At 57.1% G+C, this 16679-nt stretch overlaps 1 protein-coding gene across 1 annotated transcript in view; it reads right to left on the minus strand.

Moving 5' to 3' along the window:
* CASZ1 (castor zinc finger 1) overlaps positions 1–16679 on the minus strand; it is a 138035-nt gene that overhangs the window by 44273 nt on the left and 77083 nt on the right. Inside the window, exon 3 of the mRNA XM_034671191.1 lies at positions 10653–10704. The gene's annotated coding sequence lies outside the window, so the exon portion shown is untranslated. The remainder of the gene's footprint in view (positions 1–10652; positions 10705–16679) is intronic.

The raw sequence follows: 16679 nt of genomic DNA on the forward strand, positions 1-16679 counted from the left end.
GGCCGGCCGGCCCAGGGCTCGCGGCGCGCGCGGCCGCGCAAAGTTTTCCGCGAGGGCGGGCGCAGGTGTGAGCGCCGCGGGGTCGCACCGCCGGGTCGCGCGCCCTCATGCTCCCTCTCGCGCGCCCTGTGGACTCCGGGTGAGGGGGTACCAGGGCTTGTGATTCCCCTCATACCCGAGTCTCATGGTGAGGGTGGTGGCGGGGCTGTTTAGTCCCAAGGAGGAAAGGCTACCGGGAGGTGGGCCTGGGGGCAGGTGGGAAGGGGGGATGGGACACGTGTATTGGCCTCAACCAGCTCTGCCTGCCACCCGCGGCAGGTTCCAAGGAGAGCCCGGATCGCCGGCTTCCACCACTTGGGCTTGGCTGTGCCTTGAAATGGGCCCCGGTTCCCTCCCGACCAGACCAACCCAGGCTGACCCAGGCCTCCTAGACATCCCTGCTCTCCGCCCGGGGTCTTTCTCCTCTTCCTCTGCCCCAAATTTCGGCCCCGAGCCCCGCAGTTGGGCCATGAGGGGCATCCAGCACCTCCTTCCCTCACTCTGCTGGGCAGCCTTTACTCCGAGCGCCCACCATAGATCCATGCCATCACTTGGGCTTCCCTCCCGCCCTCCTGCCTCTGCCATGCCCCATTAAGGATCTTGGCATGGAGGGAAGAGGCACCCTTGAACCAAGGAACGAGTGTCCTGCCACCTGCCCCTCCATCAGCAGCCACATTTCCTGTCCGCCAGCTTATCTCTGTGCTCTCCTCAGCCCTTCTCCTTTTCCCTCAAAGAAAGCACTCTGGTGGGTCTCTCTGTCCCCAGACGTCCCTACTATGGCCAGAAAATTCCTTAAATTTTAGGGATCCAAGTTACCCATTGGACTTGGGGAGCCTCAAGAAAGGAGGCAGCCAGGTAAGCAGGAACGTGGCCAGCTTTGCTAGTGCAATACCTAGATCTCACTAGCTCTCCCTCTGTCCCCTGTGTCCCCGCGCTGCCACCTTCCTCTCCTGTTTCAGGGAAGGCCACACTGCCTCCAATTAGGGGAGCGGAATAGACCCCAGGTTTTCTCTGGTCTTTGAGCAGCATTCAGCAAAATGGCACTAGCCTATTTCTGCAATATTTCTATTTTGCAAAGGGAGAGGCTCAGGGAGACCTTGGGGCAAAGAAGTCAGAGAATAACCAATCTACTTGTTTTCCCACTTTCCCCTTATTTTTCTTCTTAGTCTTTTTTTCTTTTTTCTTTTTTTAAGTTCCAAATGGCTTCACAGGGAAGAGGTTAGCATCTCTTCCCTATTTGACTGCCCTCCCCGAAGCCTTCTTGGCAACCCCCTTTCTGGTCACCACACACAACCTTCTGCCCTTCAGGCCTGCCCTGTTCTTATGTAGGAAAAGTAGCTAGAGTGGCCCAGAGTCTTTGCTGAGGGTCCCCTGACCCTAAAACCCTGAATAAGGGAGCAGAGCTTAACCAAGCCATGAGCTACCCAGAGGCCAGGACAAGTGTTGGTATAAGGCAATCACACACGGAAGGCCATGAGCTCTGCTCCCCACGTGGGATCTCAGAGAGGGCATCTCTGTGTCCAGGACTGCTCGAGGACACCTATGCCTCTGTCTGCTCTCACCTATGACTCTCCAAAGCAAGGCTTACAGCTTTGGGCTGTAACAACAGGCAGTCAAACCCAAACCCCAGTCCTAAGTGTCTGCTTCCCCACTCGGCAGCCGGGATGTGGAGGAAGCCTGTGAGACATAAGAGTCACTCAGGAGTGCAAGGGTGATTTCTGGGTTTATTTGATGATGCACGTACGGGGGAGCCCCCTGCATATGTGACCCATACGGCCTGCTGGCTGTCTCTGAATATCCTTCTGGGCTTCTGCTGATGGTGGTCAGGGCATGGGAGGGCATGCCTGCCAGTTACCTAGACAAGGCCAACTGGATTGGCTGCACAGTGACTTTGGGGCCTGTAGTGGACAAAGGATGGAGAGCTGGAAGGACGCAGGGCAGACAGGGCCTGCCATAGGGACCCGTCAGGCAGTGGTGGAGGGAGGTGTAGGCTGCCTGAAAAGCTCTGTTCTGCCAAGGCGATAGTCGCAATCAGCCACTACAGGCTTAAGAGGCCTTGCCCAAGAGCAGAGGATAGGCCAGAGAGGTACAGAGAATGAGGCCATCTTGGCGTGTTATGATTTAAGAAAGCTGGAGAAGAAGGCTGAGGCATCGAGGTCATGAGATGTGAGTCAGAGGCTGCATAATGGAGGGGTCCCCAGATTTCTCTTTCTTTCTCTTTGGGTGTGTGCTCATAGGAAGGGGAGAGGCCCAGAACTCTGGCATCTCTGAGACTAGGGCCAATTTTTGCCTTGAGGACCCCGATGTGATGACATGTCTTAGACCCTGAGGCCAGGCCACAGTAAGGACATTTGTGCCTCAGCCTCGGCACAGAAAGCCCAATGCCTCGATTCCTCCCGGTCTCGAGGCCCTGGGCCCAGAGACACCAGTTCCTCCTTATGCACCCCATCCCATCCCCAAGAGAAAATATGGAGACATGCCCAGTAATCCCAGCCACCGGGCCCCTCACATGAGTCCAGGGAAAACCAGGCCGGCTTCCATGGTTGGCTCCTGGTCCCCTCACACCCCCAGAACGTGCCCACTCATTCTCTCTCCCTCCCGAGCCTGGGGCCTTCTCACTCACCAGCCTGTTTACACACCAGGTATGTCAGGCTTTATCTGCTCTCATTCTGAATTTGTAACTTTCACATAAACTTGAACAAAGCTCCTTTTGTTCCTGCACCCCACCCCAGGATCCCAATAAACTGGTTCCCTCTGAGGCGACTGGGCCAGGGCACAGAAGCCTTGGCCAAAGGACTGTGTGTGCATGTGAACAAGCATGTTCGCACCTGTGAGGGAGTCCGTGTGTTTGCGTGTGAGTGCACTGCTTGGGCTGACAGAGGGAGGGTGTCGGGGAGAACGTCAAGTGAGCAAAGTGTGGACAGGAAGCACCGCAGCACGGGGATGGGACAGTCTGCCAGGACGCAAGAAGTCGTGGGCCAGGGACAGGTGGGTGTCTGGGCAGGGGGCACATAGGAACGGAGAAGGTACAAAGGGCCGAGAGGAGCAGGAAAGTGGGTGGTGGAGCGAGGGGCTGAGGCCAGGCTCAGGCTAAGTATAAGGCAGATACAGGGATCGCATTATGGCCGTGTAGGGGCTGGCACAGCCGCGTGCTCGGCCCCGTAATCCTGTTAGCCAGCAATCTCCATTCCGAAAGAGCTTCATTTCTTTGTGAATATTTGTAAACTAGATATCTAATGGAAAATTATAGGAAAATTATAGTGAAATTCATGACGGAGAAATCCGATTATCCCTAATTCAATTATGCCATCTTAGCCCACACAGCACATTTCCCATTTTTTTCCCATAAATACCGATGCCAGGGGTCCCGGTAATCAAATAAAATTGAAAATCATCTTCCCATTAAATTCAATTAGCCGCAATTTCTAAAGCCTATCAGAGATTTTAATTACTAAATTATAAAATTCTCCAATGCTAAATTGAAACCAAAAAAATTGCACATCCTTATATTTCAGAGGAAAAAAAAAAAGGGCCAGCAAAATCCTTGAAAAAAATGCCCTGCTTTCTGTACCCAGCTCCAAAGTGGGTTCCCTACCTGGAGGGACCTCACATTGCTGCCTACTTGTCCAGTTGGGGATGAAGCCAGGGGCATGGAGGAGAGGTCTCTGCCAGGGGAAAGGCTGAGGCATATTCATTTAGCAGAGGGGCAAACCACACCTCCAACCCTAAACTTCAGCTTGGCTGGCCCCTAGAGAGGACCTGCCTTCCTCACTGGCTGTCCCGGCTCCTAAGATACACTCAACTCTGTCCCCCCATGGAGAGGACTAGAACTGCCACCTTCTTGGCCCACAGACAGGACTCAGGCTCAGGTCAGAGCCTGGCCTCAGGGCTCTGCATGGTCCTAGGGCAGCAGGCCAGAGGCAGTGCGGGCTCCCTAAGCATGCTGCAGGGCCCCCAGATGGCCTGGGCTGGGTCAGAGGTGGGAGTGGGACGGAGGCCAGTGTTGAGGGTAGACGGCAATGGTGGGATGGTTCTGTGGCCCCGAGTCTCCTCCAGAGCGTTCCCAAGGCCCATGGGTCTTGGCAGTGTACCAGCCTCCTAGGAGAGCTGGGGGTGGGCATGGCCCAAAGCTGGCCTCGCCTCCACTTGCAGCTCATTCTCTGTTCTCCTTGTCCTCTTCTGGAAAGCGGACAGCCCTGAACTGGCCAGAGGGCATGGCCTGGCCCCATGGTAGGACTTGCTTTTTCACTGCTTCTCCTTTCAGGGAAGTGCTGGTCACCACCCCAACGGTAGCCCTCCTCTCTCTCCCCCCCAGGCCACTTACCCAGCTCTAAAGGCTGCTCTAGAAGTCAGAAGAGCCTGGGGACATGGCATCAGCGGCAGCATAAAGTGACTCTAGGCCTGGCACCAGAGGTGGGTGGCTGGGTGGGCGGCCAAGGGGCCCAGTGGTTCCAGGGCAGCCGGCAGCTGAGTTGCCGGCAGCCCAGCACCCAGGGAGCAGGGAGCAGGTTTAATCTGCCAGGCAGTCAGGAGTGCCAGCAGGGGAGGCACCCGCAAACAAAACAAAAACAAAAAAGTTAATTATCTTTGGCTTTTTCTTAATAAATATCCAAACTGGCTGGGCCGGATCCTCCGCTTCAGAGGGAGAGAGAAGAAGGAGGAAAAAACCCCAAACCAAATCCAGCAGACTCGTTCTCTGCTCTACCTTTCCCTTTGTGTCTCCTCCTGTATTCATCTCTTATCAGAGGCAGGATGAGTTTCACATTAATGCCCACATTTTTCAAGTCAAGAGTATGGCCACATACACACACACACATGCAAATTTTTTTTTTTTTGAAGTTTTGGGGTGGGACAGCAGGGGTGTAAAGAAGAAAGAGGCAGATGGGAAGGACAGGACAGAAGCGAAGGACAGAGTGAGAGTCGGACGGAAAGAGAGTAAGTGTGATGTGGGGGCTGAGCTTCTCGAGTTCCCCTGTGGGCACCACGCAGCCCAGCCAGTGGCCCCAACCCGGGCGGGACCTGTTCTGGAATGTTGTGTTGGCATTGGATTTTAGCTACGATGATCAGCTAAAGGCGAGATGGAGATTTCTCCTTTTAAAACTCTGAAGCCATGGAGGTCTCACTGGCCACTCCAGCTCCCCTGCTGCTGCTGGATCCTGTGCCAAGCCTCGCTTCCAGGGCCTGGGCTGGGGAAGAGAAGGTGCAAGAGGAGGGGACATTAGCTGCCCTTCTGAAGGGTGTGAGATTTTTCTGTACGGGTTCGCAAGTGTATCTAGGGAGAGAGATGCGTGTTGCCGCCTGGGCCTACGTGTTTGGATGGTGCTCATACACGCCTGAGCCTGGGATGTTAGAAACGCGTGGTGGGGCACGTGGACATCGGGCAGACAGTCCCTCAAGGAGCACTGACTCTGGAGTCCCACTACCTGGGTCCAAACCTCAGCTCCCTCCCTCACTGGCTGTGCCACCTTGACCAAGTCACTGACCCTCTCTGAGCTTCCATTTTCTCAGCATCAAAGAGAATAATTAGTGATTGCCTAGGGCTGGGGGTTGAGGAGGAATGTGGAGTGACTGCTCATGAGTATGGGGTTTCTTTCTGGAGTGATGAAAATACTCTAAAATTAGCTAGCGGTCGTGATCACACGATATTGGGAATATACTAAAAAACCACCGAATTGTACACTTGGCATGTAAATTATAGCTCAGAGGAGTGGATTATCAGAAAGTGGTGGTACAGCGCACAGCACGTAGCCTGGCACAGAGTGAGCGCTCAGGGGGGACTAGCGAGCAGAGACGAACACGGACCCGGCCGGACGGGTTGGCGTCCTGGGGGCTGGGCTGGGTGCCCACAGACGTTTACCTGGGTCCCCAGTGCTGTTCCAGCAGGTCGTGAAGCAAGCTGAGCCACCCCCCATACGTGGATGGGGTCCCGGGCAGCTGTTCCCTGGCAGGCATGGGAGAGGGCATGGCCCTCCTCCTGCCTCTCTGCCCGGGTCCCTGGAGAGGAGGCTGCCCACCGTGGCAGGCAGACTGCCGCTCACTCTCCTCGTCTCACAGAGCTCTCATATTTTCCATGTGCAGCAGACCGTGAATTCACCTTCATACTAGTTACAGGGTTATTTAGCTTCTCCTGACACTGACAATCACCAAACTTTAATTCGCTGCTTGGCTTCTCCCTGCTGTGCCCTCTGCCCACCCCCAAAATCCCTGGGAGAGGGTGGGAAGGACCTAGTCTGGCCCCCTGTTGCCAAAGCCTGCCCTTCGGAATGATGGAGTGACGGCAGGAGGGGGATGCTCAGAAGGAGGAGATGATGGGCAGAGGATGGGGGCGGGGTGGGGGGGAACAGTGCGGGAGAAAGGAAGTCCCACCAGGGCTAAGGGGAGCTTCCATCCCGCTCCTCCGGCCTGACACTAATGTATTCAACCCGGCATCCATCCTATTGTGAATGAAGATCTGGCTGACCGGGCTTTGGGTCTGAGGGCTGGCAGCCCTAGCCAGGACCTACAAGGCCAGGGTTCGCTGAGCTCCCCGGACCAGGCAGCTGGCACAGACAGCTCCTCTGCCCGATGCTGGACAGGGAGGTGCCCGTCTGGGAACCCACCTGAGAGAGCCCACTCTTACTAACCTGAGAAGCCAGCTTTCATGTTCTGCTGCCCCCCCCATGCCAGGTCTCCTGGGAGGCTAAGCCAACCTGCCTTGCCTAGCCTTCTCTCAAGCTTTATTGTTCTGCTGTCTGCACCCCACGTCTCCCCCTCCCCCATTGGTCACCACCATCTTTCCCCAAAGCCTCCAAGGCAAGCGAAGGAGTGACGGTCTGCTCTGAGAACCATCTGGTGGGACCAGGGGACTCTTTTATTCCCCAAATCCAAACTGGCCCCATCAGCCACTCATTAGTCAGAGTCCCAGAAGCCGACAGCCAAGCCCAGAGGATTCTCCAAGACCAGAAGCCTGGTGAAGGACCCGGGCCGGGAGGCTCGGAGAAGCAGAGGCAGAGTGGGGGCAGAGCTGGGAGGACGGGAGGTGCAGGGAAATCCACAGGGCGTGGGGGGGGGGCGTCCAAGCTGTGTCTGGTTCCACCCAGCCTCATTCCACCACCCCACCCCTGCCGGCGGCGGGGGAAGTGGCCATGGTGGCCAGGGCCAGAGAGATGTCACGGGGCCAATGGCAGAGAAGGGAGAAGGGGCTTGTTGACTGCAAACTGTCCATTATGGCTCAGATTATAAGCATATTGCGCAGGGCTCTCTGCACGATGCCGAGGAATCCAATACGCTGAAAGGTTAATGCAATCAATTAGGGTGACAAGGAAGTAAAGTAAAGCCTTCGGAGTAGATGAAAAGGAGAGAGAGAGAGGGAGGGAGAGAGAGCGTGCGTGCGTTGTGGAGTTGGGGGTAGCAATACGGGTGGTGGGAAGGCCAGGAGGAAGAGAAACTAGCGGGATGCTGGGAGGGGGAAACAGATACACAAAAGGCCAGGAGCCCATGGAAAGAGGGCAGGAAGAGAGCTGGCAGCAGAAGCAGCAGGAGTGGGCGGCCAGTGGCCACAGCTCTGGCCTCAGACCTCCAACTGCTTCCCTCCTCCTCCCCCGGCTCCCCTCCCCGCCAGCCACTCCTCTAAGTCTTGGAGCCAGGCCGGATCAGCTCACAGCACCAGTAACGTGTCAGAGCAGCCTTGGTCCCTGCCCCTGTACAGAGCAAGGGCCCACCATGTAACTTCCGGTGCCTTCTCAATTGGAACTATGGCCTAGTTCCCACCTCCCCCAGAACGGGCCCAGGTTCAAACTCAGACTCTCCCCTTGGCCAGCACCCCCTAACACACCTTCACGGCTCTCCCCTGAGCACCTAGTTCCTACTTGCAACAGCCTGGGAAGCAGACTGCATGCTGCAGGACGCCCTTTTACACACACACACACAGACACAGAGAGAGAGAGAGAGAGATGCCCAGAGAACTTACGTGATTTCCCAGAGCCCTGCAGCAGAGGACCCCGCACTGACCTGAGAACCCCACTGCTCCTCAGCCCACCGCCTGTGGGGCATTTCCTTCCATGGTATCCACTGGAGTGAGGAGACTCACCTTCCCCAAGAAGTCAGCCTCACAAGTCCCTGGGCAGGGGTGGGGAACCCCTTAGAACCTGCCCAAGGATGGCTAGGGCTCTGGGAGGCGAAAAGGTATAAGAGAAAGGAGGGAATATGAGTTCTTCCTACCTGTCAGGCCCTAGGCCAGACACCTCTGACCACATGCACTCATTCGTCCCAGTAACTTTGTCTGCAAAAGTAGCTGTTCTGGGGGTGCCTGGGGGGCTCAGTCGGTTAAGCATCCGACTCTTGATTTCGGCTCAGGTCATCATCTCAGTGTCCTGGATCCAGCCCTGTGTCAGGCTCTGTACTCAGTGGGGAGTCTGCTTGAGCTTCTCTCTCTCTCCCCTACCCCAACCCTCCCCACAATGGGCACACTCTCTTAAATAAATAAATAAATAAATCTTAAAGAAAAAAAGTAGCTATTCTGCTCACTTTACAGAAGAGGAACCTGGATGTGAGAGCTTAATAAAGGCTAGAGGCTATGTAGGGCTTCTGGGATGGAATGCCAAGCTCTCAGGAAATGGTGGCTGTCAAAGGAAGACAAGCCTGGACTTCTAGGTGGGTGGAACTGAGCAGAGATGAGGCCCTGAGGAGGACGGAGAGAGAGGTCGGCCCCTAACAGACCAGGTCTGCAAGTAGCCTGCAGCCCCCCGGACAGGCTCCAAGACAACTGCTCGAGCCTCTCCGAGCAATCCCATCGAAGATAAGAGCACAGGGCTGGATGACAGTCAACAGTGTGGACACACTTAATGCCAGGAGACTCTACACTTAAAAGTGGTTACGATGGTAATTTTCATGTTAGGTATATTTTGCCACTTTAAAAAAAAGCAGAGGTCAGGCTTTGTGGGCCAAACATTCTCTGTTGCAGCTGCTCAGCTCTGCCACTGTGGAGTAAGAAGCTGCCACAACCAATATGCAAATGAGTGGGCGTGGCTATGTCACAATAAAACTTTATTTACAAAAACAGGCAGGGGGCCTCCAGAGAATAGAAGCACCTAGGGCTAATTCTCAAGACCCAGGATTGCTGTTCCACCGCTGGGGACAGGAATATCCAATCTGGACCTTGCCAAGAAGTGGAGGGAAGGGCTGGGCCTTGGAGGGAAGGGCTGGGCAGAGGCCTCACGTAGAAGTCAGGCTCTCATGACCAGCAGAGGACAGATAAAAAGAAGGGAAAGAACAAGCGCTGATGGGGGAAACCGATGTCCAAGAACTGGCCCCAGCACCTCGCCTGCCGAGAAGCCCTTCACTTCGCTTCCCATCCTCATGAATGACATGAAGGGGTAAGCGGTGGTGACCTGGAGCTCTCAACATTCTAGGAGTCTCGACGCCACTAGAGAGGTGTTACGCTGTGGTGAAGAGGGGATGGGAGCGGGCAGCAGTGGGCCAGGCTGGCCAGAAGGGACGCCAGGGGAGAGGAAGGCGAGGGGAGAGGCCCAGGGAGCAGAGCTGTAACCAGGGTGGAGCTGGCGGCAAAGGGAGGAATCTATGGGCCCCAGCGAGAGCGCAGGGCGCGGGCCGGGCCTGCCCTACACCGGCCGCCTCTGATCACGTTTTCAGGGCCACTGCCCGCAGGCACAGACAATGCTGGGGGAGCCTTTGAAGTCCGAAAGGGATGCCGCGGTGGGAGCCGCACGAATCTCCTCCCTTCCCCCCATCGTCCCGGGGGAGGGGGCCAGCAGGACAAAACCCGGAGCCGGTCACAGCCAGGCCCGAAACGCGGGAGACAAAGGGAAAACAAACAGGTTTGGAGCCAGGCGCACGGTGCCGTGTCTGTCCCCCGCCCGCCGAGCGAGGATGATGGATGGCTGCAGCCAGCCAGCTCGCCTGCCGGGCAGGTCCCGCTATTTACATAACACTGGCGTTCCACCGGTCACCTCTGACACCGCGCTGCCTGGGGCCGAGGCCTGGTGGCCCCCGAGGTTCCTCGAGCCACTCAGGGACTGAGACAGCCTGTGAAGGCCCAGCCAGACCGGGGAAGTCCCGGGCCTGGGAAGGGCAGGTCAGCAGCCTGATCAGGGCTTACGGTCTACAGCCTCCTTCCTAACTAGCCACTCATGGAGGCGGGAGGAGGCCACTGGGGATGGGCAGCTCTAAGGAGAGAGGCAGGGCCGGAGTTCTAGGGCTTTCAAGTCCACGAGGCTCCCCAAGAGCTAGAAGCAGAGCTTCCAGGGACAGCCAGCTGCCGCTGCCACAGTGGGAGGACGGCGCTTGGGAGAACGGGGATGGTACTGATGAGTGGCCGAGCCCAGGCACCTGGGAGGCCTCTGCCCCACGCTACCTTGAACACATTCCATGCCCACAGTCCACAATCCACATGCCCCCGACCCATTTCCAGCCTAAGAGCCAATCTGACATATTCCTACTAGGGCCATCTTTTCTGGCCAGGTGCGAATGGGCGGTGCAGCTCCAATCCCCAGGCTCCTTCTTCCCAGTCCCCCCAGGTGCTCTGCAGGACTGCACCCAGCCCAGAGTGACACCTGTCCCAGGTCACCAGAGCAGGGGCGAGGACACAAGGATCAGGGAGGGGTCTCACGCCTTACCTCGTAGCGGGTCCTGGAGGCTCCTCTTTCAGAATAAGGGCGTCACTTCATCCTGGGGAGGGAGAGAGAAGAGCCCTGTTAGTCTTTCAAGGCAGGATGCCCACAATTCCCCAGCGCATGCCCTCCGTCCTGCTGTGCGCCCAAGGGCTCCCTGCCACCTATGGGCCAAGGCGCTGATGCTCCAGGACTGGTGAAGGGGGGTCAAAAATGGATTTTGGCTCATTTAAGGATACGCCAGCAGAACTGGAAAAAGTTCAGAAAGCAGTAGAAGGTGATGCCAGGGGAAAGAGGGTCCTCAGGGCACCCTAACCAAAGGAGAGCAGTCAGAGCCCACTGCACACATATCTGCAGAGGCAGAGATAGGAGTCTGGGGGCGGGGTGGATACAGTGGCTAAACCGAGGGGCCTGGGGACCACAGAATATAGCAGCACCCATTCCTTCACTCTCTTCCGCAGCCCCTGGGAATAAAAATGACAGATGCCAAGCTGTTCACTACAGTAAGTAAGAGACAGAGGGGCAAGGGTGGACCAGGGGCCACGGCACCAAGAAGCCTCACCTCCCAGGAATAGGCTACGACCGCACCTTCCACCCTGAGGTCCTCCCAAGGAGACACAACAACCCACGCCCGGGGCCCACGCAAGGAAAGGGACACAGTCCAGCAACATAGAGGGACTTCAGCCAACATGTAATTCAGCCCAGCTTGCCAGGCTCACACCCTTCTGCCCCCTGCCCCAGGGCCTCAGAACCCTACCCATACTCAGGAAGACTTTTCTGTTTATTACGTTTTTTCCTCCCCACTCCCTCATTTGTGGCTTATCAATGATGCAAGAGGAATAACACCAATTTCCTTAGGCTGTGTAATCCCCAAATCAGATTGGGGGGATTGCAAGAGGTGAGGTGACCTTGTACAGGGCTCCCGGAATGCCACCCAAGTCCTGCCGCCTGCCCTCTGTTTCCCAGGACATATTTAGACACATAATGCTAATTGTACTTGACAAGTCCTCCTAAGGAGGGCTGGGTCTTCTGCCAGCTTCTGCGGCCTTAGCTGGGCTGCCTGGGCAGAAGTGCCTACCCTGGCAAAGCCCACCCTGCCAGGCACAGCGCTCTGTGGGGGGGGCGTTGGGCAGTTGGGGAGGCTGCCCCCCCCCCCACCCCAGGGCAGGCCTCGTATGCCCACCTGACCCAAAGGGTGAGAGGCCGGGTGTCTGGCAGAGGGCCGAGGGCTGGGCTGACTGAGATAGGGGGCAGTAGAGAGGAAGGGGGAGGCTCCTGAGGTGGGAGAGTGGAAAGAAGAAGAAGCCAGAGAGGGGAGCTGGGGGACAGAGAGGCCAAGCAGGGCAGGGCCGCAGGGCAGAGGCTGGAGAGCCCAGCCTCTGCTGAGAGGTCCTGGGTAGGCCTGGCTGTCAGAACCTGCCTGTGCGTCCATCCCATGCTCACTGTCTGAGATCTCTCTGGGCGCCCTGGCCAGCCTCCCTTGAACCCCCAAAGCCCCCCAACCCCATAACTCCAGTATCTCCCTTCCACCACCTTTTTCTCCCCTCCCATCCTCCCCTGCAACTGTGCATTTATTAATTCATGAGGCACTAATTAGTTCTTTGTTTAATTTTGTGTTAAACAGACTGACCGGAATGATAACGACTTGCAGCACGGTGTTGCCGTCCCCAACCGCCCCTGTTTTCTGACAACAAGGGAGCGAGGGAGGCCAGAGCGCTGAACCCAAATCCCTCAGCAGTTGCACTTCATTAAGTCAAAATGTGACAAGAAGCTTAGAGAGCAACTTGCAGATCCGATCGCACACAACAATCGCAGGAAACTTTGCGGGAGTTGGCCCGGGTGGAGGAGGGAGGGGGAGGGGCAGGGATGCTGGCGGAGGGGCCAGGACTGAGGTGGTGCCTTTCACGGGGCCCCTGGGGCAGGTGCCCTGGCAGACAGGAGCAGGGAGATTGGCTGGTGCATTCTGGAACCCCAGCGGGAGCCCAAGAAGTTCAGCTTCACCTCTCTTTTCGTCCCCCTGGGCATCTTCTCCTGTCTCTCTCTGCCCACCCCCCTCACTGTCCCTGACCTCTGGTCTGACCTGTGTGAGCTGGTGGCTGGGCACGCCGAGGGCCCCGCAGAGGACCAGAAGAGCTGCTGGGGCTCAGGAAGGGCTTCTGCAGGGCCAGGGGATAGACACAGAGCGGGAAGACACAGAGCGGGAAAACACTGAGGAGAGCAGGAGTCCATACATTTAGCTAAGAAAGAGAAGTAACGTGCTTAGGGACCATGGCCAATGCATCTCTTCTCTGCCAGCTGTCCATCCACCGCCCCTCTGGCCCATCCACCCATCTGACGGTCTTTACCCTAAGTACCCTGACCAGAAAACTGAGGACCGAAACGTTGCCTTCTGTGCTGACGTGCACGGCAAATCAGATACAGAACCAGGTCCTGGAGCATCCAGACTGGAGGCTGGAGGCAGGCAGCTGAGCTAACCAGGCCAAGAGCGCGGTGACTGGCTCCCTCCTGTCCACGTGAAAAAGCCGAAGCTTGGCCCCGGAGGTGTCAAGCCGCTAACCCCATTGGCCCATGGCGTGAGTGAGGATGGGTGGGATCGCCGTCAAGCCAGCCCTGCCCCAGTCTGAAGGCAGGGCCCCTGCCCTCCTTTTATACCTGGCCCTAATTCCTGCAGATGTGGACGGTGTCTTCTGTGAATGAGAACACGGGAGGGGTGTGAGGAGGGGAACAGAAATGCTCAGAGAAAGTTGCCGATTACGTGCCTCGTGTGCCAAGAGTCTGTTGCCTTCTTCCCATTGGCCACTGTGCCCGCCAGGTGTGGCCCAACCCTTGCTGCGAGAGCCGTCCCTCCGGAGCCTGCCCAGCTGGCCCACGGGTCCCTGGGTCAGCCTGGCCTGCCTTCGCCCAGGCAGTGCTGGAGTGCAGTGGTCTCTCCCCAAGCCTGGCAGCCCTGGGCTGGCTTCTGTTAATTTGCTGTCAGGCTGCCTAAGCAAACCAATTAAAACTAATCATTAATTATAAAAGAGAGTGAAAAGAGTAGAAGAGAGAGGAGAAGGTGAAAGTCTGCGGTGGGAAGGAAGAAGAGGGAAGTGGGAAGGAGAGGGGAGACCCCGAGGGCCAGTGGGGAGCTCTGTGGGGGGCGGTGCGGTGGGCCGGGGCGTGTGACGCTGGAGGCTCGTCCAGGCACAAGCAGTGCTGGGGTGGAAGGAGGGCTGCGTGGAGGCCAGAGCCACGGAGAGGGGCTCTCCCGGGTGAGCGGGTGGAGGGACAGGCCAGGAGAGGAGGGAAGGGGCAGAGGGAAGGGTGAAGCAGCTGCTGTGCCCAGCATACCGGGACCTGAAGAGGCCTCATCCAGCTGCAGTCCCCTCTGGCTGGAGCCACCGACTATCCCGGACTTGGCTTCGCAGTGTCTCGCCCACGGCTCCCCAGCCCCATATTTATGAGGCTCGGCTGATTATGCAGCACCAGGCCAGGCTCCTCGTCCCTGCCGCCCCTACCTGCTCCCCAACCCTCTGAGGCCATGGAGGCTCAGGGCAGCTGTCGGCCGCCCATCTACCCCCCAATGCTGTCCCCTGCCCCCTCCCCCATCCTCACACACACCCTCTCCACGGCCCTTTCACAGGAGCTGAGGCCATGTCAGCCGGCAGCTTGAGGAGGGGGGCAGCACAGACAACAAGGGGCAGTGTCATGGAAACGGGCACTTTCCCCAAGAAATATTCTGTTTGGCCTCCTTCCTGCATTGAGGAGCTGTCAGGAGCCTGAGTGAGAGCCACACCACCCCGGGACCAGGCGTGACAAAACCTATTTTCTGCCTCAAATTTGATTGATTAAAAAACTTTTTAGGAAAACCATGTTAAAAGAGTGAAAGAGAGAGAGAGAGAGAGAGAGAGAGAAGGGAGGGAGGAAGGAAGGGAGGAATAGAGGGGGGAAAAAGAATAGAAAGCTCTACCAGGGGAGAAGGGCCAGGGAGAGAAAGGCTGCAGGCAGGCAGGGGCTGAGCAGTTACCCCGGCAAACACGCCTGGGGATGTGTGTCAGTGGGACAGCCGCAGCATAACCAGGCAAAACGGAAAGGTCAAAGGAAGCCCTAAACTTTTACACAGTGGTTAGCAGGACAAAGAGGGGTCCAAGGGCTCTGCACAATCCAGCAGGTGCCTGTCCCCTCTTAGGGAAAGGGCCCTAACACCCCAAAGCAGGCAGGGGACAGGTGGGGCTGGCCGCCCAGGACCAGGAGTCGGAGCAGGTCTCTGGATTGGCCCGGGGGTGGATGGGTGGGGGGGTCCAAACACAATCTGGGCTGGAATTTGGCCAGAATCCTGAAAAATCTGTACAGGGTCAACAGGGAGACAGGGTCCTGTAGTCTGGGGGCAGGAAAGGGGTTTTCCCACCTTGTTCTGTCAAGTTCTGGCTCAGGAAATGTGTTTAATAAATACATGAATGAAAAAGCAGGGAAGTACTCAGCTGACTCCCACCAGCCCCGGGGCTCTCGCTCGCGCTCTCTGCCTTAGACATTCCCCACCCAGACCTTTGTCCCTTTGCCGGATGCTGCCCTGAAAGGTCCCCATTCCTGGCTTGCCTTCTCTCTTTTTCCTGTCTCAGAAACTGAGACCAGCCCAGCCGGGTCTTGGCCTGTGACGGGAGGCCCTGTCTTACCCTGTCTCCTCTCAGGCTTCCAGAAGAGGAGCCAGACTCCCCACCCCATCTGAGACCCCACGGGAGGGAGAAACTCTTCCAGTTCCTAGGACCTTCCTGGTGGGACCCATCCTCTCCCTAGTAAGAGGGATCCAGGTCAGTGGCTGGGTTTGCTCTCTCCCCCACCCAAGGGCCTTGAAGGTCAAGGCGAGGAGTGATTCTGGCCAGACTGTCAGCAAGAAGGCTTCCTCAGGATGCTGGGAGGAGTGCTCGGCAGTGTCCAATCCAGTCTTTGCCAGCTTGGGGCTCAATGAGGGTAAGGCAGTGCCTCCTTGGACAGACCGTCACATTTTGCCAGATAGATGCACAGAAAGACACCTGCTCTGGGCGTCGCCCAGCCCCTCCACCAGGTAAATCGACCCTAGATCTCTCTTTGGCCCCTGCTCCGTGGTGGCCTTAGGTACTCAGTGAGCACATACTGTGTACATGGCATGGTGCTAGGCATGAGGAAGAGAAAATGTCCAGCATATGGGGCAAGAGCAGAGTCAGGGAGGTGGGGCTGGAATCTTGCCTCTGTCACTTAACAAGCACGGGATCTGGTAGGGCAGACCACTTCACCTTTTCCAGGCCTTGGTGTCCTTAATGGAACAGTAGGAGCAGAAGCCCCCACCTCCAAGGCAGCTGGTCCAGTGAGTCTTTCTGGACTGTCTGCTGTGTGCTGGATACTGTCCTAGGCCTAGAAAGAACTGTGGGAGAGCAAGACAGTCCTCGCGGAGCTTCTGCCCTCCTGGCTGTGGCGAAGATTCGCTGAAGGCACTCGAGCACTGTGGTCCCACACACAGTGAGTGCTCACCATACCTTCCCTGTTACTAACCTTCAGGGTCCCCACCTTGCAGAAGCTGGGGGGAGATCCGGGTATGTACCCAAAAGAATGGAGAATGGACCCAAATAAACCTGGACACGGAGGTTCACAGATGCTCTCTTCACAAGGGCCCAAGGGTGAACAACCACCCCAACGTCCGTCATCGGATGACTGGCCAAACAGGACGAGGCAGAGCCTCACCGCAGCGTTAGTCAGCCACAGAAAGGAATGAAGTTCTCGTACACACTACAGCACGGAGGCCCTGCGAGAACACGCGAAGTGAGAGAAGCCAGACGCAAAGGTCACACACTGTCCGACTCCACGTACACCGAATGTCCGGAACTGGCAAAGCCACAGGGACAGAGGGCAGGTCAGGAGCTGTCAGGGGCAGGGCGAAGGGGGCCTGGGGAGTGGCTGCTAACGAGCATGGAGTTCCTGTCCGGGGTGATGAAAAATTTCCGGAACTGGATGTTGGCGAGGGTTGCACAACACCGGGAAGATACTGAATGCTGCTAAAGTGGACAGTTGAAAATGGTGACGATG

The sequence above is a fragment of the Ailuropoda melanoleuca genome, chromosome 11, assembly GCF_002007445.2.
Source record: "Ailuropoda melanoleuca isolate Jingjing chromosome 11, ASM200744v2, whole genome shotgun sequence".
NCBI classification, from domain to species: Eukaryota; Metazoa; Chordata; class Mammalia; order Carnivora; family Ursidae; genus Ailuropoda; species Ailuropoda melanoleuca.